Raw genomic sequence first — 15,811 nt, forward strand, 5'->3', positions numbered from 1 at the left:
CATAATACAATCGGGGGTTCACGACCTTACGTCACCCCGACATAGTATGGTTGTCTTAAAGCTTAATGAATGCTCTTAATGCTATTGTATGTTATGACAATAAGATGATAAGTAATGCTAACTTGTAACACTATGGGATACATGGAACACTAAGAAATGATAACATGATGCTATGGCTTGAGATGTATAATAATGATGTGTTATGATTGTTGTTGTGATGATAAGATTTCCATCGCGCCTATATGGCCGGGCATGTCACCGCTACTGCGGGCTGCGTATGATTCCACCGCGCCTATATGGCCGGGCATGTCACCGCTAATGCGGGCTGCGATGTTTACACCGAGCCGAGAGGGTCGGGCATGATCACCACTAGTGGGCGGCATATGAGGGTTACCCGGACGCGGGTAACAATATAGATTATGATGTGATGAGGCATATGATGACGTACGTGATGATGTATGGGATGTGATAACATGGGTACTATGATTGTGTAAAATGTGAAATATGATAATAATACGATTTCCTATGACATGTGTGCAGGGTATATCTTTGTCCCATGACTCATGATCTTTCTATTCTGTTTGTTTATTTCATTCCTGCCTTACATACTCAGTACAATATTCGTACTGATGTACTTTTTCTTTGGACGCTGTGTTCATGCCCACAGGTAGATAGGGAGGAGATCTTGCTCCGGATTCTTAGAGGCTGCTAGCTGACTGAAAGCCCTCCATTGTCCCGAAGGTGCCTATGATGATTCTTTTGTGTACATTTGTAGATGTCATCTCTTAGAGGCTCGTAGATACTCGACGTGGGTCGTGTGGTTTCATGGCATGGTCATTATGTATATATATATATATATATATATATATATATATATGCGTATTTTATTTTGCTAGCCTAAGGGCTCGTATGTATAAAAGAATTTTGTTCCTAAATAAAAATGGATTTTAATATAAATTAAGCATGAATCGGATAAATGATTGCTAAATAAGCTTAATAAGTGATGGCACGAGCGGTGCTCGGTGGTTAGCCCCGGGTACCCTTCACAGCCCCTAGCTGGGTCGTGACAGACGGATTTCAATTAAGTTTGTTTTGTCAGCTGTTGTGTAGGCTTGTCGCCATATTTGTCACGTTGGGTTGGTCGCCTTATTTCCTATGATTGGGCTTGTTGCCATTCTTGCTATGTTATGTTGTATTGCACTCATATCTCTCTTTGATGTTCCACTTATAATCGTAAAAAGTAAGGATAATGATAAAAGATTGAATTGTGATGTGTACTTATGATTAAACGCAAATGAGATCCTGATTATGATATATTGTTGATAGTGATATAAAGCATGGCATACATACTCATTTCATATGATACATTGATATGAACATGTGACTTGGTACTGATATGATAAGTGAGAAAAGTGGAACATCCGAGGTTTTTACGGGGTTATGAAAAGATAACAAAAGAAATGAAATGTGAAATCATGAATCCGATATGCGGTCCAGATGCGAGTTGTAACAACCCGTTTGGTCGCTGTAGGCTTTTCGGTACTTTTGACCCTTCCCCGAGCTTGTTTAGCTCACCTTTGACCCCAGGGGACTGTTGTCATGCTTCCCTAGGTGTTTGGATATGATTTGGGTGAAAATTTTGGCAAATTTGGGCTTAAAGAGAAAAACAGTTGACTCAAAGTTAACTTTTGGGTAAACATACCTTTTTCGGGAATTTGTCGATTCAGACGGGTCCAGTAGTCTTTTTGAACGTGTGTGTATATTTGGTTCGATTCCCAATGCGGTCGGCTACATTTTGGGACTTAGGCTGGGAAGTTTGTTTTGAGGTATTGAGGGTTAACTCGATCAACGAGACCTCCGTTGAAAATTTCGAGGTCATGAGCCCGTTCTTAATGTGTTTTTATGTGTGTCTGCATATATGGTATGTAAGCAGATGGCCTCGGGTTATAGTCGGGATTTTGGCTTGGGTTGTAAAACTTGGGGATTTCTGGTGTCTGGTGCCCGCTATGGCTACACCAGGACCACAATGGCGGCACCGCTATAGCGGTGGCCATGACGTAAAAGCGGACTAGTTCTTTCTATGGTTAACCGCCGCAGCGGTCTGAGGGGGCGTAAAAGCGGTACCGCTGCAGCGGTATCGTTGTCGCAGGAGTGGGTATCGGCCAGTTAATTTCATTAAATGAGTGTTAAAAGTCCTAAGTCCCTCATTCATTACTATTCCAAAAACTGAGTTATTGGGTGCATTTCAAGGCGATTCTTGGGGGGGAAATCCTTGTGGAAAGTCCCTTCACTTTCCTTTCCATTCCATGATTATTTTATCACCTTAGGAATCCATTATGATGCTGGTTTTTTAATAGTTTGATGATTAAAAGAGGATTCAATTGGTTCATCATGTTAGGCTATTAAATCTTGATTTGTTGACTGGGTTAGCTTTATTAAGCATGGAATTGATGATTAGAATCTATTATTGCATGACTCCTTCCTAATTAGTGGTTAATTTATGGGATTGGGAGTTAGGGTTCATACCCAAATTGGGTGTTTTGCCCAGAATCCGAATTTAAGCATTTTGTCGGTCCTCCTAGATTATTATTGATAGGAATTGATCACCTAGAGCATTAATTTCATGTTGAGGCCTATAGATTCCTAATTTCGTCCTTCTAGTTCATAGAACCAATTTCAGAGACTTTGTTGTTCGGCTCTCCAGGTAGGTTAAGGTTTGCCTTATAGTGAGACTTCGATTAGCGAAGCGTATGTTTAGATGATATTGTCGGAGAATGCATGTAAACCTTCGAGTATGAAGTTGGGAACGATTGAGTGTCCAATGGTCGAGGTCTTTGCCGGGATAGTGAGAGTGGTACATGGACTTCACGGGTCCCCCATGGGTCATGATAGCGGAGACGTGGAGTTATTCCATCCTGGACATGTTGTACAAAGTTGCATATGCATTGCATTCATCGTACATAAATTATTGCATTGCATTATACTTTCTGGTTTATGGTAATCTGTTGTGATAATATCGTGATATACTGATTCATATTGATTACACTGAGACTTGGCCCTTTAGGTTTACATACTATAACATAGGTGATGATCTGTACTATCGTTACGAATTCGTGTTGACTTGTATTTGTTGGTTTTTATGTTTATCTTGCTTTGTTATCTTTATATACGTCAGCTAGTCTTAGTCGGCCTATGATACCTACCAGTACTTGTTGTTTGTACTGACCTGCACTTGTTGCATTCTTTTATGAATGCAGAGTTCCGGGTTGGATCGACCTCTACTCCTCGTGGCTAATAGTAGACGAGGATTGTTGTTTCGAGTCTTACAGGGTGAGCACTAGGACGTTCGCCGCCTTGAAGACTCTTCTTTTATTATGTCTTTATTTCCGTTCTGAGACATGACTTTTGAGACATTTAATGTATTACTATTATTCAGACTCGTAGTATTTAGTTAGATGCTCTTGTATGACCAGACCAGATACTGGGGTGTAATTCATTATTTTCGCATTTTCTTATATTATTATCATAAGACATACGTTATTCTATCTTCTTCCACTTATTTAATTATTTATTCATGTTTTTATGATTGTTGGGATAAGGGTTCGCTTACCGAGGTTGAAAAGGTAGGTGCCCGCGCGACTTTGTAAAATTGGGTCGTGACACGAGTGGAGTACATGGACGTCATGGGTCTCCTACATGTCATCACTGTCGAGACGTCGATATTCCGTCCGGGGAATGTGTGTATAGGTTCGAGGTATTGGCCAGTGCAATGCATTGCATATCATTACATTTCATCCACGACATCATATGGCACTTTTATTATTGATTCTTGATGTTGGCTGATGGATTATTCTTGTAGTAAAGATCTATTATCTGACTTGACAGAATTGTGATTTAATGACTCCGCCTAGGCTTATGACTTGAATAGTTGAGTTTCTATGTAACTTCTGGCTAGTGCAATTCCTTTATTATTGTGATGATCTGACTTGCGAGTATGCTTGATTTCTTAACTGCCTACTTATTGGTCTCATTGTTCATATATCTGAACTATTTGTTATCGTCCTATGATACCTACCAGTACATAGTGTTTGTACTGATACTACCTTGTTGTACTCTTTTATGAGTGCAGAGTTTGCTACAGGTTACACTTTAACACCTCGCGAGTGATCATCCCGAAGCCCTTAGTCTGAGTTTCTAGGGTGAGCTGTGATCCCGATCCGCTACCCGGAAAACTCTTCTATCATGATATTTGTCCCTTGTTTTGAGACAGTATTATTCATACATTGATGTATTTCCATTATTCAGACTTATGTACTTATTTAGTAGCTATTGTACTATGACTTGACCAGACCCTTGGGTAGTTGCTTGTATTTTCACACTTATATATTTATATGATTTGAGACTGCTTTAGTACTTGAAATTTCTTTCACATGTTTATATTTGAAAGTTGAATAAAAGAAAGGTTCGACCACCAAGGGGGATTGTATGGGTGCCCGCTCGACCCATGAGTTGGGTCGTGACAGAACCTTTCCTTCAAACATTTGTCTCTTGTGAACCAGTAAGAGAGTCTGCAGTCCATTTTTGAAGGAAAATTAACAAGAAATAACAAATAAGGGAGAATGCCAGTTGTGTTTTCAACATCCTAATTCCTAACAATATCAAAAGATGACTTAAAATTCAAAACCCTTTACCATCATCCATGCAACTGTGATTCCTTCTAAAGTACAGCAAAGAAATATTGAAACTCCTCAAGTATTTCAAACATTTGATATATTTTGGAACATAATCCAAGGTAGGACTAATGAAAAAAATGAGTCCAATGACCAATAGGCAATTTTAATAGCCCTAGTCTTGTATCGGGGCACTTTTAAACTACAGTATTCTTCGCTAAATTATGAGCTAGAAAAGGAAACTGACCCATAACCTTAGCACTCAGATTCAGTGACAGAACAAATACTTTTTTGTTTTTTTTTTTTTTGTTTTTTTTTTGTTTTGTTTTTGGTATTAGAGCACGTAACCAAGACATGTACAATACTAACAAATCTGGGGTAAGAAGGGTGGAAATGTACTCAGATGAACATGGAATATACTAGATAAGAGTCAAGGAGATGATCTTGTGGCCCGATCTTGAGGTTGTATTGTAACTCTGAACGCATAATTTGCCATATCATCATGTGGAGTTGTTTGAATTTCTTAGGTAGAATTGGCAACTGACCGGCTGCACCAGTTTACTTCAATGCTTTCTAGAGATACAACATCCTCAAAATGAAAAAGGATTTCCTCAAGCCGCTTATGTCACGCCCCAACTCCGAGAGCGTGCGAGCACCTATCATTTTCCACCTCGGTAGGCGAACCCGTCCCTTAACCAACACCCAAACAAATAAATGAAATCAACTTCCAAGAATAATATAAATAAGTCTGACATAAATGTAATAATAAGTGTGGAATAATACATGGCCACTGAATCTGGTCTAAGTCATACAAGAGCTACTACATAGATAAAGTTTGAATACATAGTCTCATAGATAAATACTATCTCAAGGATAGAAATAAGATAAGTAATGAAAGAGTAGCTATCTGGGCTGCTGAGTCTCCAAGTGCTCATCCTGGATGCTAGTGAATCAGGCCTTGGGATCAGTCACCAGGGGTGGAAGTCTCTCCAACAGCGTATTCTGCACTCATAAAAAGAGTACAACAAGGTAGCATCAGTATAAAACACGGTATTGAGTAAGTATCATAGGCCGACAATAGTTAGATCACGCATGAGAGCAAGGAAATGGAATGATAATTATGCACACAGACAGATACAAGTCAATTTATCCAAGTAGAACAAACCATTACGAAACGATGGGTCAAATATTTCATGAATCCAGACATAACCCAATACTCACCCAAAAACTCAAATATCACCGAAGATCAATATCAATCCAAATGACAATAAGAATATATAATGTTTATGCAAATGGAATGCAATGCAATGATACAAACATGCTCCGAGGGGGACGATGTCCACCTCTCGAAAGTAATGACCCATGGGGGACCGCTAAGTCCACGTACCGTCATTCCATATCACATAGCCTAGAATGACTTCTCCATCCAATATTATTGCTAACCACTCCGTATCACACAACATAGAGATGGCTACACAAATACAGTAATGTCATATGAATCATACTTACCTCCGTCATCACCATCTTCCAATATCAAGATCAAGACAGATATGTTATGGATATGAGAAAGTATATCATGCAACGAGATTATCATAAATAACATATGGATTCCAGTTAATTCATATAGGGACTGCCATCATAGTACAAGCATAGCATGAATCTGTTCCTTCCAATCAGTCTCCCATAATACATAGAAACCATCAATTCTCAAAAGAATAGCCAAGCATAAACGTAGGGATTCTACAGGCCATGAGCTCGAACACACAAGTCACACAATAGTACTAATCCTAAGAATTCCATCCCAAATTTTATGCCCGAAGGTTCACATGATGTCTCCAACAATTTCCTAGTACTACATACGAGTCGCTAACCGGAGTCTAACAAAAACGGTAAGCCATAACCTACCTGGAGTGCCGAACAGGAATCCAAAACAAATCACGCGAGCGCTTTGCCCTTCTTTAATGCCTCCAAATACTCAAGGTCTATATATAACGTAATCTAGATTAGAAATCACGAAGAACAATACCCAAATAGCTAGGCTTTTAATTCGGTCAACTTAAGCCTATGAATTTAGGAAAATGGGCCCATAAGGGAAAAACGAGAAATTCGAAAGTGAAACATGCAATTAAAGTCTAAGTGATCAAAACCCACCAATCAATTTCTAAACAACTCAATATTAAGCTAAATTCGTATTTAAAGAGAGACCCCCAATTTTGGGTATGAACCCTAACTCTCAATATCATAAATTGGTTACTAATAGTGAAGGAATCATGTTTATATAGATATTACCCTTCAATTCCATACTAATATAAGCTTATTCCATCAACAAATCAAGGTTTGGTAATAAAAAAGTTCATTCAAGAAAGAGACCCCAAGAACCCTCTTTGATCCTTATGTTATTGGAAGACTTTAGCACGAATTAGGGAGTTTCTAAGGTGGATTATGAATCATAAATGAAGAATAGGGTTAGATGAACTTACCCCAATGAAGAATTGCCTCAGAATCTCTTGTTTTGCTCTCAAAATAACTCTAGAATCAAGAGTATTGAATGACAAGTGATAGGGTTTGAAAAAGGAATTAAGGCATTTATGTCCCCCTCGACCGCTACAACGGTCTGCAGTCTGCTACAGTAGAACCGCTGCCGCGGTAACATGACTGCTAGGGCGGTCACTCACAATTACTCTGCACCGCTATAGCGGCAGGGCCATCGACATGGCGATACCGTTGCCACGGTCCTGGTGCCGCCATGGAATTACACTAGACACCAGATATTTACACAACTCCACAAGTCTCAACCCGAAATTCGAGTATCACTCGAGGGCCCACATATATAAAACAAGCATGCAAAAACACATAAAAACGCTCTACAAACTCACCCATGGCCTAGGATTTCCCAACAGGGTCTCGTTGACCAAGTCAACCCACAATACCCCAAAACTAACTTTTCAACCCAAATCCCAAAATGCACTCTAATGCATTGGGAAACAAACCGAACATACCTGTTGGTCACAAATGATCATCCGGACCTCTCGAAATAGACGGATTTCCAAAAAAAGTCTGTCTACCCAAAAGTCAACTTTGGGTCAAACATTTTTTTCTTTCAAGCTTATTATCATAAAACCCAAGCTAATATTCACCCAATGATCTCGGAATTAGCACCACCCATCCCCACAAGTCTAATATAAGCTAATAAAGCTCAAAAAAGTTCAACAAGGTTAAAAGTACCGTAACGGAAAAACGGGTCGTTACGGCTTACATTTTGTTAAAAGCAAACGTTCAAGCTTAGAAAAAGCCTCGTCAGCAACTGACCACTGTGAAATGTTGAGGTTATCCAATTTTAAGTACTTGAGTTCAGGGAAGTCCAAATCCTTCACTTCCCACAGATTACCTTCAAATGCTCTGAAAAGTAACTTTAGAATCTCCAAGTTAGGCAATTCACCTATGGTCAAAATTTGGCTCCACGATAGAAGAAATTTTGACAAAGTCAATTCCTTTAGTTTTGAGGGGAAATTGAATTCATGAGGATGTTTAGCTGGGACACTGTTGGAAAAGAGCTTCGGTGATTCAAGATGTTTTAGAAAGTCTAGTCTTGGGTAAAAAACACAGTTTCCTCTCAGTTTGTTTGAATAACCCGATGATCCCTGAAATATGCATCTCAGCTTTCTCAAATTTGGCATACTTCTCAAGATCTTCTTCACCATAAGAGAGACGTGGAGTGGAAAAGGTCTTCAAACTTTCTAGTTGTGAGTCAGCAAGTGACTCAGTACATATGTCATCCTGTAAACTGAATGAAGCATGGATATTTACATGTAAATGCTTCAATTTAAACATCTTCAAAAGTGAATGAGGTAACTTCTCTCTGCGTAATTATTTAACAATGAAAGTTTCACGATTCCAAAGATCAACTATTGCTAAAGGAATTGAATCTACAGTCGTTCGAGTAGCGAAGTACCTCATATGAATTAAAGCTCTTATTTCACTAGGAAAAGTGTCAACAATGCTGATGGATTCCAAATCCATCACTTTAACAAGTTTGAAGCTATGAAAGATGAAGGAGATATCACATGCTATTGTAGGGTAAGAATCATCACTATTAGCATTGAAAAATAAAGAACGAACACTTGAGACAGATGGCAGCCACTGAGAAAACTCATCCCGTTTAGAATAAATGGATTAGCATAAAGAATAGAATCCCCATATTGGTCTCTGTTTTTTTTTTTAAATACATGAAAGTGAGAATACAAATGAAGATTATCATAATTAAAGCAGTATAATTTTTTGTACCTATGGATACTATGCAGGAAATTATCTTGTTTGGCCTTTTCCAAATAGAATTGATGCAACAGATCGTGAATGCGGCATGTTTAAAATTTCCCATGGATCTCTTTTTCACATCCGTTACCAAATTTCTTCTAATAAGAACCTTGGGCAACATCTTCCAGTCCCATTCCCTTACGGTTTTCAACAATTCCTTCTGCTAACCACACCTTCAACAATATTGAAACAGGAATATCCTTACCTTTCAAAAATACTCCAAATAGAGAAAACATGGTTTTAGATGGTGTGGTTAATTCTCGTAACTGAATCCAATTATAGGGATGCTCTCTTCTGAGCCAACAAAGTTATGGGAACCTAGACTTCCTTGTACTTCTTTCCACGATTCTGCTCACTTGTTTTTCTCTTTGAGAACACCAGCTACTAAAACAATAAGAAAGGAAACCCTTCACAACTATTTGCTATTTGTAATCCCACATCTCCAAGTTCAGGTGGGCAGCCCTGCTCATGAAACAACTCTTCTTGTAATAACTTTTTCAACTCTCATCATCTGTGAGTAAACATAGTTGATGGGGCTCTCTTTTACATTTAGTATAATGGGCAACCTCATGTATCCTGGTTGTCAGACTAATTCGACTCTTATTCTGAGAGCCTTGAAAGCACATGTGCAAATAGCCCCATGTTGTTATGTCCCACACATCATCAATGAGAATTAAGAATCCCTTGTTCAACAAAACATGACGCAGCTCAGTAGCTAACTGGTCATCTCCTTTAATGGTGCGATCAGTACGCTCAATGACATTCAAAATAGTAAGCAACAACTCTCTCCATGAATATACTTGAGTCACATGACACGTACTATGAACATCAAAGTGAGAGAAAACTATGGGGATCATTGTAAATCTTCTTTGCAAGAGTGGTTTTGCCATTTCCAGGTTTACCAAATTTCGAGATAACATCTAGTTGATGCGATCCTCCAAGTAGCTGCCGCTTTATTTTGTCCATCACATCTTGAAAACCCACCATTTCTTCATTTTCTCATTTTGCAACTGATACTCATGAGACGAGATTAGTGGAACCTTATGCAACTATGTCCATATCAATCTTCTTTCTTTTGATGTTCTCATTAACAGCATTATTGACAAGCTTAATATTCTCAACAACTTCAGATATAAAATGAGCTTTGTACCACAGTGGGTAAGAATTGGCCAAGCAAGAGTCTACGATATACTCGGCCTTGTTAGCATTTTAGTACCAATGGTTATAAGACACAAACTTCATCATGTTCATCATAGGTTTCTGCCAAATAATTAGAAGACAATGTTAGACACAATAATCCCTCCTTGACCGACACAATCTGAGGCTTCAGTTCTATCACTATATTGACCTTGGAATGTACCAACTCTTCCAATTTTCCCAATAAACATTGGAGAATCCTAATCAATTGGTTATTGGAAAGATAAGGCGTGTCTTGTTTGGAACTTTAGAACAAATAGTTTTGACCTCTGCCTCAACAAAATTAAGCACTTGAGCACTTGTCTGACATCAGAGAGATATAACAGGTGACACCAAGCATGAGTATCACCACTGACAGAGAAGAAAATGACCAACTTTTCCCCATAGGCGACATCTCGAACACGTTGCATGAGGTCTTTGAGTTCTCTGCTAATATTACACAGTTGTACAATATCAGCAAGAGACTTTAATTTCTCTTGGACTACTGGGATTTGATTCCTCACAAAAGAGATCACCTCACCCCTAGAATGCAGATGACTCGGCATGTCAAATAGCATGTTGATAAGGCATTCGAGATCTGTCATAGTAATGTCACGGGCTGATTCATGCAGCAAATGAAAGTATAGATCTCTTACCTCTGTATTGACAGACTTGATCTCCTCTAGGAAATCAAATATTATCCAACTGCCGCTTCCATTGCTGAAACTTTCATAACAGCAACTGCTAATAAATGTTACCTTGTTGACAGTCACTTCAACACACATTCAAAAATCATTAAATTTTTTAAGCTCCGTGTGTTGCCTGAAAAGATCCACGAGGAAGGCTTTCAAGAAAATAAGCTGTTCATAAGCATTTTCCATCAGATAAAGAATTTCATCTTCCTAAGAGGCTTTTTGTATTAATAGATCAGTCAAGTTTCCATCAAACTTGGTTAGCTTGACAGCCATAGTCACGAGTTGAAGCAAAAGACTGACATCCCTACTTTTCTAGATAGTCAGAGCATCTACAAAAGATAAACGGATAGCCGCTTCAACCTCTTTTATTATTGTTGTTTTTTTTAAAGATGGTGCAGCAAGGTTGGAAGAATAATAAAAAAAATACCTCTCAAAGATTTTATTAAGCATAGAGTGCTTTAAATAGTCAACTTGAAAACATAATCTGCAGAAAATCTGCACAACAAAAATGCAAAAAAACTAAAATATCTCGCAGTAACTTAAGTAAATTTCAACACTCCTCCTTTGCTTCAGTTGCTGGGATGTAAAAGTAGTTGCTCCTCCTCAAATTTTTCTTTGGAGATTTGTGCTTGTGGATTGTTTTGAGTGTTTTGAAGTTTCACACTTTTGTAACATAAACCTTTTTCTTTTTCTGAATTTTTTTCATAAAAAGCGACCTCAAAAACTTTGTCAAAGAAGGAACAAGTGGAAAGATCTCAACTTGGTAACAAATGTTGATTTTTCCCCAAATTTTGGCTTGATCATGTGATTTTTTTATAGAAGAATAATCCATGTTTTCCAAAGTTATGTATAAATAGCACCGGCAGTTTCAATATTAACATTTAAAATGCTCAACAATTTCAATCATGTATTCTCTAATTATCTGTTTGTCTTTCTTTGACCAAATTTGATAGTTTTCACTAGTGAATATTTGTGGGAGATTATAAGAAATGAAACTACATGCCATATTGAAAAGAAAAGAAAAAAAGGTTAAAAGTTGATATGGTTAAAAATGTGTATGGATTAAAAATAAGTACGAGTTGAAAATGGTTAAAGTGATCGAAAATAGCTTTTTAAAGTGAATTCACAAAAATCCTATAACACTAACAAGGGACTTGACACCACTGTTGACTTCTTTAAAACATGGTTCAAGAAAAAAAGGTTGAAAGAATAATTAAAAATATCCTCAAAAGTTTTATTAAGCATAGAGGACTTTAAAAAGCCAACTTGGAAACATAATCTACAGTAAATCTGCTTAACAAAAATTAAAAAAAAAACCTAATATTTCTCAACAAATTAAAAAAAATTTAAAAATAAAAAATGTATATTCATTCTAAAACTAAGCAATTTATTATGCTAAAAAGATGCAGCAGTGACTGAAGTAAATTTCAACAGTTACACTTCCAGTTTCTGTCAATAGACCATTTTGCTTCTTACATTCAATGAACTAGAATGGGGGATCAACAAGAAATGTTGCCAAGAACAGCAACCCATGATGAAACCTTTTAAACTAATCTATATCAATAAGTTTCAGGTTGGCCTCATCCTTTAGTAGCAAATTTTCGACAATATATTCATGAAACCCCAAGAAAACCACATCCATCCTCAGGCTACCAGAGGAGGACGAAATCTTTGAGGATGGCAGCATGGTGAAATAAGAATAAATTGTCTCAAATTTAGTAGGAAGAAAGTTCTGTAGATATATCATAGGATGATTTGGTGTTGATGATGCAGACATGATGGGACATATCTGTGTAATCGTTACCTTAATAAAATTGAACTCAAAAAGTAATTTAAAGGGCAAGAGTTCAATTTTCCAGCCTAGTTCTACTTTCTCTGAATCATGAGAAAGAAAATTAATGAATGACTCTACTTCGGTGGTCGCACATAGGACTAAGGCCAAGACATCAACAAGTGATGCATATACCTTGATAGACTCAACCTCTTCTTTGAAATCAGATATTTCCCCATTGCTGCTCTTACCAGTGAAACCTTCATAATTATTGTTTAGCAAGACCCAATATCTATCCGAAGCAGTACCAGATTTTCGTTTATAGGATAGAACACGTTGCTCCACCTGTTCCAAGCTAGCGTTTGTAGAATAGTAAAGAACAGTAAAGTAGAAGACACAACAGTTTTACGTGGAAACCACCTAGCTCACAAGGGTGCAAAAATCATGACCTAAACCTTTGTAGGATTTTCTCCAAACTCCACTACAGTTGTGAACCTATGCAAATTCAAGTTACAAACTCAGTAACTTAGGAACTAACTTCTAATTCCTATCTCACTAATCTCCCTAGACTAGAGAGCACCCTTCAAGTTATCCTAACTTGAATTTGAATTTGACTAATTGTTTGAACCTACAATTTATACTTCTATGAAAGCAGATAAAGATACAACTCAATAAACAAACCTAATACACAAATCTAGACTAAAGAACTGTAAAAAAACATAAAATCTGTTGGACAACTTCATTAATCATCTTCGTAGTATCAGGTGGTACTTCTGGAATCAAAACACTCAATATTGCATTGACTATATTTCCTCAATATTCTAATTTCTTTCTTTATGAATGTGCAAAATTCTTCAACACAAGACTTGGATATATATATAGCTTTTGGTGCGCAGTAAGTCGGTTGAACACAGACCCTACATGATGAGGCCCGTTAAGATAATTAGGGTTTGAATTGAATTAGGCTTCTTGTGTGGATGTAGCTTCATAATCCCAGGAGTCTGAAGTGCATCCTGGATAATTAAGGCAAGAAATTCTGTAACTTATCTGCCAAGTACTTACCTCATAAGGAAACATAGCTCACCTATCATGCTCTTCTCAAATTCGCTTCCCATAAGTTTGGAAGATTCTTCTCATAACGATTCAAGAGTAGCACTAGAAATAATATCATCAACATACAACTTACATCTTGTAACGTTTCTAGCTTCACCAATCTTGTTTATGAATACCCACCTGGTTCTTTATGATAGTTCTGTTTGCAAGTCGAGGAACTATGTACCACACCTTATTTTCGTTTAGTTTTATAAAGCTCATATTGCCTATACATCATCCAATTTGCATCATTCTGAGCTGGTTTCTATTATAATTTCAATGGTGGACAAGAAAGCAGTGAAGGCACACATTTCCGCACTTTAGATATATAATGCATTCTAGAATTCCTAAAGAGTGAGTATTTTCTTTGGATTAGCTCAAGCCTTTTGTACTTTCAAGTCCCATAGGAATATCCTTATCATTACTTCAAACCTGAGCATTAGAGGCAACAGATTCACCATCATTAGTTGCTCTATCATCAAATGTTCTATTCCCCCTGTCTGATAATCAACATGCTCAGCTACTAAGAATCTGGTTCATCCAATAGTTCAATTTGTCCAGCATTTTAGATTTCATCGATCAGGTGACTCAACATTTCTCCTTATGATTCCAATACCATCATCATCATCATCATCATCTTGCACACCTTTCTCAGCCAAGTGATCAATTTTATCAAGGATAACATGAATACTTTATTCAATACATAAAGTTCTATTGTAAAGACTTTGCAAGCTTTACTATGTGATGAATACTCAAGAGACATTCTCTCATTACTTTTAGCGTCAAACTGACCTAGAGCATCTTTCCATTATTATGCACAAAAAAGTGCAACCAAAAGCTTTTAGGTAAATTAGATTGCGTTCTCTACTTTTAAGTAATTCATAGGTAGTCTTCTTGGTAATTCTACTGAGATTCCTGCGATGTAACAGGCTCATCCACATGTTTCAGCCAAGGTTCTCCTTGTCTAAGTGTCCACTTATTCAGTATTTGATGACTATCATTCTTCATTGTGTTCACCATTTTCAAAAGCCACATTACCTCCTTGAAGAGCTGCAAGTGAAGGAAATTTGTAGTTGTTTCTTTTCATATGTCTTGAGCTAGCACTATTCATGTACCATTTGTACTTTCTTCCTTTCCCTTTAATTGCAAGACAATCAGAGGTTAATTTTAGGAACCCAGATTAGCTTGAGTGCTTTTCCTCGAGAAAAGGATGAATCAAATCATTATTTTTCCAACCTGGCAACACATAAGAAGACCTGTTGCGTCTACATGTTCCAATTATTTTAACAGGTTTTATCTTTTTATTTATAACTTTCAGATTTCTTTCTTTAAGCCTTAGGTTCATTGGGCACTTGATTCTAGGATGTCTTTTTTTGCCACAAAGAGTGCACAATTCCTCTTCTACCAATTCCCTTTTTTTAGTTCTCCAATTAAATCCTAAGCCAGTAGTTACACTATATGCTCTATTGGTGGGATTAGTAAGAATTTGAGAGGATTGAGTCCAGAGATTAGCTTGTTCAAGATCACACTTTACCTTAGTAAGATCTTTTTTCAAAAGTATGAATTTCTCACTTTTCATGTATAGATCATCTTTGCCCCTTTTTAGTTCAGTTTCTAATATAACCTGTTGGTTACTAATAACACCTTTTTCTTTTGCAGTATCTGTGAGTTTCAAGATTTAAGATTTTAAGGCTAAAACAAATGAATCAAGTTGATGAACATGTTCCTTCAAGGAGAACTTTTGTTTGTCAGCCTTACCTTTACTAGTTTCAATACCCATGAATTCACGTTTTAAACTAGTAAATGCACTCAATAACTGATCACTTTCAGATCTCACACCATGGAAGCTATCAATCAAGGTGAGCGTCATGGAGGTTAATCTTTTCTTTGAGAACAAATTGAGCTTACTTTTAGTTCAATAAGATTTACCTATTCATCAGCTTTTTCATTATCAGAACCTTCATCTGAGCTTCCTTCTGAAGTTGCCATCATAACTTTTGAACATCCTCTTTTTTTGGGTCACGGACCTAGTCCTTATCTACTCGTTTATTCTTAGCCTTCCCCTTGAAAAATAGAGTCCTGTGACCTTCACT

The 15,811-nt window shown here is 37.3% G+C and overlaps 1 pseudogene; it reads right to left on the reverse strand.

Moving 5' to 3' along the window:
- Positions 1-14,659, reverse strand: part of LOC132639609 (uncharacterized) — a 30,986-nt pseudogene extending 16,327 nt beyond the window's left edge.
- Between the last annotated feature and the right edge of the window lie 1,152 nt (positions 14,660-15,811).

This window comes from Lycium barbarum, chromosome 5 (genome assembly GCF_019175385.1).
Source record: "Lycium barbarum isolate Lr01 chromosome 5, ASM1917538v2, whole genome shotgun sequence".
NCBI classification, from domain to species: domain Eukaryota; kingdom Viridiplantae; phylum Streptophyta; class Magnoliopsida; order Solanales; family Solanaceae; genus Lycium; species Lycium barbarum.